This window comes from Cuculus canorus, chromosome 4 (assembly GCF_017976375.1).
Source record: "Cuculus canorus isolate bCucCan1 chromosome 4, bCucCan1.pri, whole genome shotgun sequence".
Taxonomy (NCBI): Eukaryota; Metazoa; Chordata; class Aves; order Cuculiformes; family Cuculidae; genus Cuculus; species Cuculus canorus.
This window is the reverse complement of record NC_071404.1, coordinates 23,341,269-23,353,694: the sequence shown is the minus strand read 5'-3', so window position 1 is coordinate 23,353,694 and position 12,426 is coordinate 23,341,269. Positions and strand designations below refer to the sequence as shown.

Below are 12,426 nucleotides of genomic sequence, written 5' to 3'. Positions count from 1 at the left end.
AATACCCAACTGAATTACTTTTCTCCTTTCTGGGCCTTGAAAAAAAATGAGATTTGTTAATGACAGACTCTAAAATACAAGTATAATGAAGTCATCTGAAGATATTGCCCCTCTTTTATGTATTATTTGACAAGAAAGTGAATTCAGTTAGGATGAAATACTAATTGTTAGTATTTATCAGCCTTGGCTTTATAATCTCTTAATAAAAAAGCTAGAAGAGGTGCTTAGTTGGTATGCTGTTCTGAATATCCTAGATCTTTAGGCTTCACTGGATAAATTCGAGTTTGATTTTGATTTAAAGCCTCTTCTTACAATATGCAATCTTAGCTAAAATATTCCTTGGCTTAAGATACTGCTGCATCCTTCCAGAAGGTGCTGCGAGTTTAAACTTACAGTAAACTCATCTTTCAGATGAATTTGCTGCTTTTCATCCTCTAGACACTGGATTTTGCTGTACATCTGACATGAATAAAAGATAGATCAAATTTATTTTATCCATTTACATTGCTTAATCTGTCTTTCAGCTACTACTATATTAAGCTAAATAGAATTAGTTCCTTGAGCCTCAACCTTTAAACACTTCTTCTGATTTTTTTTTTTATTTATAGTACATTGACATTGTTCTTGAATTGAGGACTTCAGAAATAGTCACAGAGCTCCAGTGGCAGTGTCACTAGTACTGAAAAAAGGTACAATTTATTCTTTAGATTGTAAACAAATGTACTTTAATGTAAAGATATATTTCAAATATCTGTTTTGTTTTTTAAAAATATCTTAAATTTTTCCTTATAATATGAAATAATAGTTGATGGCTGCATAAAAGACACATTCACTCAGTGAAAAATGCATGTAAATTAAACATTTTAAAGTTATTTAATTTATGTGTTGATTTTTCTGTCATGTTTTTTGGACCCCAATCCTGTTATAACATTAAAATGAAACCAGGAAAAGAAATGTAAATAAATTTAATAAGGTTTATTTTATGTCCTTCAAAATGTTATTCTGTTGTCCTCCTTTAAAACTGAAGAAAAATCTCTTTCTGTTTACAAAGAAGTTTTTCTTTCTCTATTTTTCCACAAATAACAGCCATGCTACATAATAAAACCTACTACTTCGTGACAAATGAGGTATGTTCTATTTAATTTTTCAGAAATTGACCTTGAACCTTGATAGGAAAGGTTTGGGTTATTTGGATTTATATGGAATGAGGAAACACTTAAAAGATATGAGTTGGTGAGTTTAAATTTAAGAAAAGCAATACAGATATGTTTCGGTTACAGCAAAATGAAATCTTCTCAATCATGCAAGATAATATAAGCAGAAAACAAAACAACTGTCTTGGGAAATAAGGCACAGAAGCTCTGCCTGCATCCAGGTAGCAAAATTGTGATTGTTCTCTCAAACCCTACTTAGATTTTGACTAATCCAGCTCATGGTAAAGCGTAATGTATGCTGGGAGCCACTAGGTCAAAGTGAGAACACCAGGCAGGCAGGACAGGTGGCCACAAAAGCTGAAGGGTCAATATACAGTCATGATCACCTGCAAATTGCGGTCTATGCCAGTAATTTCTTTTTGTCTCTCAGTTTCCTCAGAATCCTCTCGCTCATGGAAATAATATAGACCAAACCTCCAAGCTCGAGGGTATGGAACATCAGCTTGCACCAAAAGCTTTTGAAGTGGATCCAACAGCAGCTGGATGCCTGCACCATGATGGAGAAGGAACGATAAGCACTCTCACAACTGGCTAGGTAACTGCTTCTTTTCTTTTGCTGATAGGTGCACGATATTAAGAGTCACAGGTTATAAATTATGAAATCTTATTATATGAATAATGAGTAAGTGAATTAACGTGATAGTCTGGCCAAAAGGGAATTGAGCCCATTCATTGTATTTGCTTACCAGATTTCTTAATGAGCTCATGAATTAAAGTTTAAATCACAAAATATGTTGTCCTGTAAATTTGAGACTTCTGAACTGACCTTGACAATAAGACATTGAGTTGTCATTTGATTAAATGCCTAGGAGCACTAATATAGGGAGATAATTCAAACGTCTTTTCTTGTTTCTTTTTGTCCTTCCTGCCTACTTGAGACAATTGGCAGACAACAATCAGGCTCTGACAGAAATTCTTATTATAATCCTGTTTCCCTCTCTTTATCGGTTCCTTTGTGATACAGGGTCAATAGAATTGTTTTAAATGCTCTTGAGGTCTAAGGCTTGACTTGATCTGATACCAAAACCTAATAAGATGAAGTTGCTGGTATCACTTGTGGAGCAAAGTAGGTCTCAAAATGTGTGATCAAGTAGCCCTGGAAAATGTCTTCTAAGCACCTTTGCCATCAGTGAGCTAACATTTATCACAATGTACTGGAGTTTCATTTTGTCTCAACAAGTCTCATTTCAATTAGTTATACGTAATATATAAAGCAAGATAACAATTTATCTTATAATTTAAAAGGAATTGTAGTAGTTGCTAACTGTAGCACAGAAAGTGATGCTGAGGTCCTAGTAATCTAAAACCTTTTCCATAATGGATATATGGATACCTTTTCCATAATGACAGGATAGCACTATGCCATTAATATGCCAATGTAAAAGTAATTTCTAGGTGGTTGATCCTTATGACTTCTGAAGATTTCTTAGGTCTCAAAACTTTTAATTTTTACAGAGTCTGGAAAACAGGTTAGATTATTTACAGTTTATTGTATATAATATTAACTGAAAGTTGGGTTAGTTTCCAAATGGCCTTCAATACAAAATAATTCCTTAGGAATTAGATAGAAATTCCAAATGTATATTCTTACTTGCAAGTTTTGTTGTAAATAAATTGAAGAACAAAGTCAAGATTAGCTATTGTTAAACCCAGTCTGTATTTTTTCTCTTAGATTATTTTAAATTTTTACATATTCAATATTTTAAGAGGAAAAAAAATCCCTATGAATTATTAATTTCAGTAAAGAGTTTTATTTTCTGCCATGAAAAAATAGTATCTTGAGAGGGAAATTCAGTTTTTTTATAACCGTTCTTTTGGGGACTACAAATATTGACTAATATTTTTGATACCCAGTTTTAAATATTATTGAAAAATTGTTTCTTCATTAAAAATCACTAAGAGTTCTTGATAATTCAGTTATGCCTTAAAGCATACTAAGGTAATGAAACAAAAAAATCACCAGTGTCTTCTGGAAATACGTCTGTACTTTTAACTGGACCATCTATGCCTCCTCATTTGGTTCTTTTCGCTGTGTTTTTCTAACTTATGTTCTACTTTTCTATGCAGAAAAGAAACACAGCAATATATTGGTTGAATCTGGGATGAACTGCCACAGGAAGTTTCATCCAATGTGATTAAAAAAATACAATTTAAGATTTCAAGTGTTCACATAAGCGGTTCTCCTTGGCCTAGTAAAATTTTAAGAGACTTGCAAGATTATCTCTGTCATACCTCCTCAGCCTCAATGTCAGTCTTCTATTGCAGACACCATAAAGTAATATGGTGAAAGAAATCCTGTCTGCTACATAAAGGCATGAAACAATGCCCTGAAGAGCAAATTTAGATATTGGTAGGTCCCAAGATCACCATAGTCTGTCACATTATGTTCCCTTTTAACTGAAGGTGTTCTCTCTAAAGACACTGTACCAACTGTTCCTGGTCTATCTCTGTCTTATATTTGTGCATGCATACATATGTAGACATATGTAGACACGTGTACCTATATACATGCCTATAGATACAGACATGCAAGTAAATAAAATGAAATTTCGGATTAAATGTAGGACATTCAGGTCTTATGTCTAAGACCAAACTTGTCCATTTGTATTTAAGCTAGGGTAAAACTTTAATTGTGGGAAAGTTTGTAATAACTATATCATAAAGCAAGTTATTAAGAAAGTTATCAAGCAGAACATGAGAATGTGGTATTCCGCAATGTTTAACTTTACTGTTGTGAGACATGAAAGCAATGGCCAGTAATGGTGTTGGATTTTATATCTTCTATTGATACGTCACTTCAATGTAAATATCCCAGAATTTTCTTCACCTGGATTTTATTGAGGTAGTTGGTGAAGAAATAACATGAGCCAAACTGAAGAGGTACTGTTTTCTGCCTTACTTTGTCTCTTCGACTCCTCTTACTGAGCAGGTGGAATTAATGAACAGCATGAGTATGATGACTGAAAGAAGATAAGTACTTGGGAGAGATCACATGATGCAAGAAATCTTAACACTCAGTGCAAGTTGAACAGAATAAAACATCTCTTATAATCCCTGTGGTTTTTTTTTTTTTTTTTTGAGCACAGTAGCACTTCTATTTCGGTACAGTTCTGGCTGTCAAAAAAAATTATCTGACTGGGATCAAAATTCAGAGGCATGGTGTACCAGCACTTCAGAGATCAGAGCCACAGTCAGTGGGATTTTGCTACTAGCTATTAGAGATGGTAAAATGGAGAGGAGCAAAGGAGTGAAAGGTGATCCTTCTTGCACTGAAATCAATAAGAAATTTGCCAGTGACTTCAAAAGAAGCAGCAGGGCAAAATACACATCCAAGGAGAAAACACTCAGAAAAGTATCTACAAAGAAGGGAAGGAAAAGAACAAAGCAAGATGTTTAAGGAGAGAGAAAAATGGTTTAAGTAAAAGGTAAATATGCAAAAAGTTTAAAAAAAAGGGAAAAAAGTCTTGATTTAGAAAAGATTTCACAGGTTCTTAAAGTAACTCATTATCATGTTTCAGATGTTATTTTCATCTCAGAAAAGCAGATTCCTAAATCAATCTCGTATTTGCAGAATATTCCTTCAGTAATTTTATTTTGACTACTTATATGGCCTGGACTCTAGAAAAGCTGTTCCATGGATTTAAAGATTACTTCACTTTCTCCACAACTGCCTAATCAGCACTTGGGGTTTTGTGTTTGTTTACATTTTGGTTTTGGGGGCATTTCTTTTTAATCTTTTTATATAATAAGAGGAAAAGTAAGGTACATTAATTCTACATAGAAAAATCCTATAAGTGGTAACAGCCAGCTAAACAAGTGAGTGTATGCGTAGATACATGCATGCACATATATTAATGATATGAATTATTGTGTATTTACCTATGATTTTATTAGATTTAAATTCTAGATAAATGGAAGAGTGGGTTCATTGTATGCATGTTGCGGTCAGGCTTCAACCACATTTAACACAAAGAGGATTTGTAGAAATTTTGAGAGATCTTGAGCTGTGTGTGCTCTCAGGCTGGAGGCTTTATAACAGGCTTGTAGAATATTGCTCTATCTTTCAATAAGTAGTACATCCTTTTCCCTAGTCTTACATGACCTTCAACATGTTTTGTGTTATGAAGTAATAAGGAAAGCAAGTAAAAAGGAAATCAGAGTCTGGATCTGTTCTGAAAAAATAATTTCATGCAGTTTGAATATCCTAACTTTTAGGATTCTAATCTGAGTTTATTGATTAGACCTCTAAATATTCAACAGTGAATGGATGTTTCCTCCAGAGACATATTTGGTGCATCTATTTTAGGATTGTGACATTCTTTTCCCTATATTTTTTTCATCAAGGGACTCCTTTTCCTGGGAAGATTATTGTTCCTCATTGACAATCTAGAGATTCTTGAAGACTTGTTTAGAATGCAAAAATGTCTTTTAAGATTAGAATTAGGTGAATGAATACTTCATGATATTTATCAATACTGATTGTATATTAAAATTATATGTCTTTCTAGGAAGCTCAATTAAAGATTATATCACTACAAAGAAAAACAGTACTTCAAACTTGAACAAATTCATGTATATTAATGATACGTACTTAAAAATCTGCTTGCTTATTCCTATAACTGGCAGGAATAATTATATAATATAAAGTATACATACAAATGGTATATTGAAATATTTCTAGATATAGGAAGCTATTTGTCCTTAATAAGTAGGTTACACTAGTAAATGTAAATAACATCAATAAATGTCTGTTTCTGATTCTGACTCCTTGTACATCACCTCAGCAACTTCAGAATTCAATAAGGATAATATTCCAATAAAAAATAAATATATGAATGTGTGATTTTGTTTGTATATGCATGTATTATTTTCTTTCCTTTGTGCATTATTTATTACGTGAAAAGTAAGATAAGTTGGCTCTGATGAAACTCGTCATAAAGTGCTAACACATCGGGTGACAAATCCATGTTTTTGTAAATGACTGTGCTTCCCAGAGGAAAATATATTTCAGTTTAGGGCCCTAAATTCATTATGCCTCAGTGCATACTGAATAGAAAACACTAACTCTGTCATTAATATGTTTATAAAAGGCTCCTGTTGTCAACACCAAAGATTCAGTTGCTTGCTTGTTATTTTCTATTTACTTTGATGTGTTGTCTGACACTAAAAGCTAATGCACACAGGAGCATTCAAAGACTTTGAATTGATTTTAAAATTTAAGTAAATTTTAAAGCAGGAACAAGTTTAACTACATTATTAATTATTATGAATTACTGCAATGCGTCAGTGAGAAATTTAGATTAGTTCAATAAAAAGTAAATTTTAAAAAGTCTTTATGCTTCATAGTGTCCAAGAACAGATTTTAATGATTTAGTTTTTCCACAATAGTGATCCGTATCTGAACTTTTAAAGCCTTGCTGAGGTTTTGTGTTTCTTTTATTTTTACTCTATAAAGATTTCTTCAGACAGGACAGAAAGGAGAAGAAAGAACAAGAAAACAAATTCAGGTCCATTTCTCAGTATGCTTTAGTGTACTGTAAAACTATTTTATTATTCCTTTCTAACAGTATGACAAAGAAGTATCATGAAAGAAGTTATTCCTCTACAGAAATTTTATTGCCAAAAAACATGTGTTGGTTTTTCAGGTATACTAAACTGGTTTTAATGTCATAATTAAATATGAAACATAACCACTAATAGATTTAAATTTCTGATTTTTTTTTCTTTTTCATACATCAGGCTGTTACTCTGCGTCATATTTCTCTCTATATATCACCCTAATCACAATAGGAACAAATATAAAGGATTTTTTTGGCAATATTAAGATAATCATAACCCTTAAGAGCAGAGGTTACCTCTTCTGTGTGTGAAAGAGAGTAATAAATAGAACTGACTATAACCATGACTATTCCCCAAAAGTATTACAGGGCAGGTCCTATTTCTTTGAAGTAGAGTAACTCCTTTCCAATTACCTTCTTATCAGACTTTTCTATGTTTTGGTAGCCATTTAACACTCATCAGAGCTAATAAAGATAATTTTGTTCACCTACTTATAGTGTTCACATTGCTATAACTTTTTCTGGTCAAGATGTGGGATGAAATGTAGACTCATTCTTTAGTGAAAGATTAAACAAGTGCATAACACAGAGCACATACTGTACATCAAGTCGGTGAACTTACTAGAGTTACTCATATTTTATGCTGTTCAATTCAACCCATTGTCTAAATGCTGATTGTCATGAGCTTATGATATTATTAGGTGGGTTTTCCAATTACTAGGGTAATAAAAACGTAAAACAAGTTTTTGTTACTCTAATAGTCAAAAGAACAGCTTTACCAGACTCTCATTGCAAGTGTTTTTCCCTTTTAGAGCAAGAATACCAGAAAACTTTATTTTCACTGGAAATTTATTTTAGAGGAGGAAAGAATTCTTTATTTATTTTAATATACTAGAAATACTTGTCCCCTCAGCAATAATAATAATGAGAAGAAGAAGAAGGAGAAGAAGAAGAAGGAGGAGAAGAAGAAGAAGGAGGAGACGAAGGAAAATCATAAACCTATTTCATCTTCTGAGGATTAATGTACTAATGAATTTAGCTATCCTCTAGTGAACAATGATGTTTAAGAATGTTCTTACACATCTGTTAGGTAATCTGCACCAAATAACTCTAATTATAATTTCCCATGTAACAGAGTATATCTTTGCCAAAATGAATTTTGTGTTGACATAAACATTCTTTGCATTATGACTTATCTCTTGATATATTGAAGGGGTCTTTTTTCTGTTTGTTAGGTATAATGCAGTCAGAAAGCCATTTTGAAAAAACTCCTGATCCCTCTTTTCTTGAGTTTTCATTCTATTTCTTTCCTCTCTCTGTGACTAATGAACAAGAATTAAAATTTATTATTATTTTGACAATCCCTGTTCTGGAAGCTGCAATGATCTGTTAGGACACTAGTGTAAGTAAAAGAAAGGAAAAGCTGTGCTCTTAGACCAGTAATAGAAAAATAATTGTTAGAGTTTGAATTATTTTTCCTTTTTCTACAGACAATAATTTCTTAGTAATTTTGAAGATATATCATACTTATTAAAAAGCTCTTTTTACAACTCCAGCAGAGCTCCCAGAGAATTCATCTTCAGGGCAGAGCACAGAATATTTCTTTCAATTTCTACTCCTGACAAGTGCAAAATATCACTAGGTGGAGCACTGAGATCCTCTGCTTTCAAGCACCTTTCTTGGCACCTACTGGTAGCCAAGTAGGATAGAGGTGGGGAACATGAATTAAAGTTAATAAAAAAATATTGGACCTCAAGTGACTGCAGGCACTAAACAGGTAAATTTTCATGATAGTCTCCAATCAGGGAGGGAGCACAAAATCAGGAAACCCAAGCTAAGTGAGTGTGTTTGGCCAAGGAACCAAGCAATTAAAAGCAAACAGGGGAGAACAGGACTTGGTCTGGCTGGTCAGAGAACACTCTTTTTTTTAAAAACAGCTCAGCAACTTTTTAATATTTTCTAAGCTAATATTCTGCTAACTGAAATGAAAAAAAAACAGATTGGTAGAGAAGTGATAGAAATGCAACATAACAGGTATATTTTTTGATGTTTGAATTGAAGAGTTTTAAGCCCTCTTTGCAGATTATGTGGTAGGGAAGGGTGCAAACATTCAGCCAGCTAGAAGTACATATCCTCTGTTTTTCCAGACCATCCTATCACTTATCTTAACCTCATAAGATACTGGAGAAAAGCAAAGTTTCTCTTTAGGTAACAGCTATAGCCATATCAGATAAAGACAGAGGAAGCAGGACTGACAGGGACTAGGACAGTGACTGAAATTTGTCGTAGTCCTCTCAATTAATCTACGTATGATGCATGTAAGGATAGCAAGTTTCAACTGTGTTTAGTAAGTTATGAAATTTAGAAAAGGAGCATTACAGTAACAACCGGATATCCCAGCACCAAATGGAAACATTTTTCACTGAAGCATCCATGAAAGTAGAATGCTTTTCTTTTTCCTTCGTGCCATAATTTCTGCTATTGTATAATGCTGTACAATATAATCTCCAGTTCCATCTATTGCAAAATTGTTGGTTACAACAATGCAGATCTCTCTGAAGACTAATGTCAGTTTCATGATGAAATATGCATTTACAAAATTATTAGTCTGGTTTCAGAGCCTGTGCTTGAATATTAAACGCTGGATTGTACGTCTGTACTTATCACAGTGTCACTGACAGATGCAGTCAGGGAGATGTAGGAGATGTAGTTCAGACAGGGCTGTAGAATGCTAGTTGGCATGCACATGGCTTAATAGCTGGAGCTGTATCTGTAAAGGCATATTTTCATAAAGGATCAGTTAATTTACACGCAAGGGCTTTTCTCAGACTACATAAACACATTGAACAAGAAATATGAAAGTAGCATATAAGGGCTCAAAATAAGAAAGAGTGTAATTCTTAGGAAAAAAGAAAAATATATATGGCAGTTGCAAGGAGAATATAGAAGCAAAGAATTCAACATACTGAAGTGTGACTTCTGAGAATGTGGGATTTCCAGATAAAATCCTGCTAACCCTGGGGAGGTAGTAGAAACAAGATATGGCATAAGAGGATGAGAAAAATGGAAAGGGAATAGGAAAAGGATTCTATTATATATCTTCACTGGAGAAAAAGAAGAATGAATTGCTAATATAGTGATGCCTGTAATAACACTGATAATACTATTAAATTTACTCCATGACTGTCAAATGAGACAATACAGAGGTATCATTTTTAGTCAAAAGAAAGAACTAGAAGGAGAACTATATACTGCATAGATAGTGCAGTTGGTATAAAAAATACACCATTAAGAAATGAGATGGTGGCTGGAGGATGTGATTCCTGTTTAAAGGAGAATCAGCAAATGAAAAATAACCCAATAACCCAAATAACAAAGGCAACTGAGCTGTCCAGTGGAAGAGTCATATCTCTGCCATATGCTCTGATGGAACAAGTAAAGATTCAAGCTGAAGGAGCTCAGGAATTAAGATAGGAGTTGATTCAAGAATGTAGGAATGGCAGATAGCAACAGGGAAATAATGAAGTTGGAAAAATAATGCAAACATTCTGGACAGTAGAGGAAAGGTTGTGAAAAAGAAAACCACTTCAGATCTCAGTGTCTCAATTTATAGGCCCTGGACATTTTGTAAGTAATATACAATGCTGTAGACTGTGCCAGATGAAGAGCTAATATATATTAACCTCTGTCAGCTGGTGTGGAACTTCTATTAACCCTTAGAAAAGACATTTTGCACAGTTGAGGTAAGGGAGAGGTAGCCTTTTAACCTACCAAAATGGATTTGCAGCTTTCCTCAATAGTTTAGGATGTACTAAATTGTGACTGCTGTTCTAAAATCTGACAAAACACTCTGATTTTCTTCTGTCATATCAATAATTATATTATGAAATCACCCACAGGTTCTATTTCAAATAGATCATAAGCAACACTAATCAACATCAGCGTAGACTAGAGAAACAACACTGAGAATAATATACTGAAAACCTACTTACTATGAGCCTGTAGAAAAATGTGAACTGTTGATGGGCATCATCCTCACGCAAGCTTGAAGAATTTATGGTAGCTGATAAATGGAATCACCACTGCTTCTAAACAGCAGGACAGAGCAACACTTGGATTGGATTGCATTCTAATACTGGACTGTCCAAAATATGAAGGTAATGCGGTGTGTCTACCAAATTTATAGAACATCAGCACATTTCTAGGAGGTGACTATTATAGAAGGCAACCAATGATAGGACTCAAAGGTATGGCAAGAAGATGTGCAAGGGGAGGTTTAGGTTTCATTTTAGGAGAAAGTTCTTCTTTCAGAGGGTGGTGGAGCAAGCTCCCTAGGGAAGTAGTCATTGCACAAAGCCTTATAATGTTCAAGAAGTTTTCGGACAAGACTCTTGGACAAGGTGTGAATTTTTGGGTTGTCTTATGCAGGGACATGACTTGGACTCTGTGATCCTTGTGAGTCTCTTCCAACTCAGCACATTCTATGATTATAAGTACATTTCTACTTGCAGTAGTGAACTAGATCTGTCAGTCCAGGTGGAACCATTGCAAGTGGAAGAAGTAAGCCTGCAAAAAGGGTTGAAAACATGAATATATCCTCTGAAAGTAGCACAGAGTGAATGAATAACAAAATACTGATGAGAAAGCCTTCCAGTAAAGAGAATATCTGTTTTAATGGAAAAAAGCACCTAACAGGATGCTGAAGGCAGTCATAGCCTATTTGTGGTGACTGAGGGCATGCTGACCAGTTTCTTCAGGGAAGGGTGTTCACTGTGGTATCAATAATGATTTTGGCCGCATTTGGATAAATATCCTTTCCCCTTCTAGTAGTAGTTTTCCAAAGGAAAGAAACAATTGGATTCTGAGTGATAAGAAAAACTATTGAACTATTAAATTTCAACTACTTTTAAAAATATGTACACTTCCCATGTTTTATTTCAGTGTGGGTTTACATAATTCAAAGATACTGTCTTCTAAGGAAAAATTGAATAATTTTCAGTTGAAATAAGGAGTCACGAGGCCAAGTTACAAAAAAATGAGTAGTGTCACCTGTTATTAGAATTACCTGGCACATCTAATTACAAGACTAATTCCTACAAAACAGGCAGCATTAGCATGATAAATATAGTTTGTGTAGTGGAGCATTTCCCTGTGGTTTGGAAGCAGGATGATACATACATACGTAAGAAAACAGGGAACAAAACAAAGAGAAAACATGAATCTGTGTTAGAAGCCGACTACCATTCTGGAAAACTGAATCTCTCTCTCTGCTAAACATTTCCTACCAAGTGCTAAACAATGTAAGTGAAACAGCTGCCATACAAAGAACTGTTCCTAATTTTAAGGAGATGTTGAGTGAAATGAGTTAAAGTGAGATGTTTCAATTCAATTCAGATATGACTTCATAACTGAAATTGAAATCACACTGTGCTTATTTGATATAAAAGGATACCTACTCTAAATCTGCAACTTCAGAATCTTGATGTCCTAAACTGACTTCTAAGATAAATATGCAAACTATTAAATTAGTATAGCACTGCTCCCCTTTGCCTCCTTTTACAGTATATTTATATTCTACATGTAGCATAGCATGCTTCCATAGTACTCTGGAAGTCAGCTTCCATAGTTGTCAGTCATTCAAAAGAAACAGTGAT

The 12,426-nt window shown here is 33.9% G+C and overlaps 1 long non-coding RNA gene across 1 annotated transcript; it reads left to right on the top strand.

Moving 5' to 3' along the window:
• The first annotated feature begins 606 nt into the window (after positions 1 to 606).
• On the top strand, positions 607 to 3,734 carry LOC128852073 (uncharacterized). The gene is made up of 3 exons (XR_008449683.1): positions 607 to 689; positions 1,585 to 1,749; positions 3,282 to 3,734. It is a non-coding gene; the product is annotated as an uncharacterized LOC128852073 (long non-coding RNA).
• Positions 3,735 to 12,426: the final 8,692 nt, after the last annotated feature.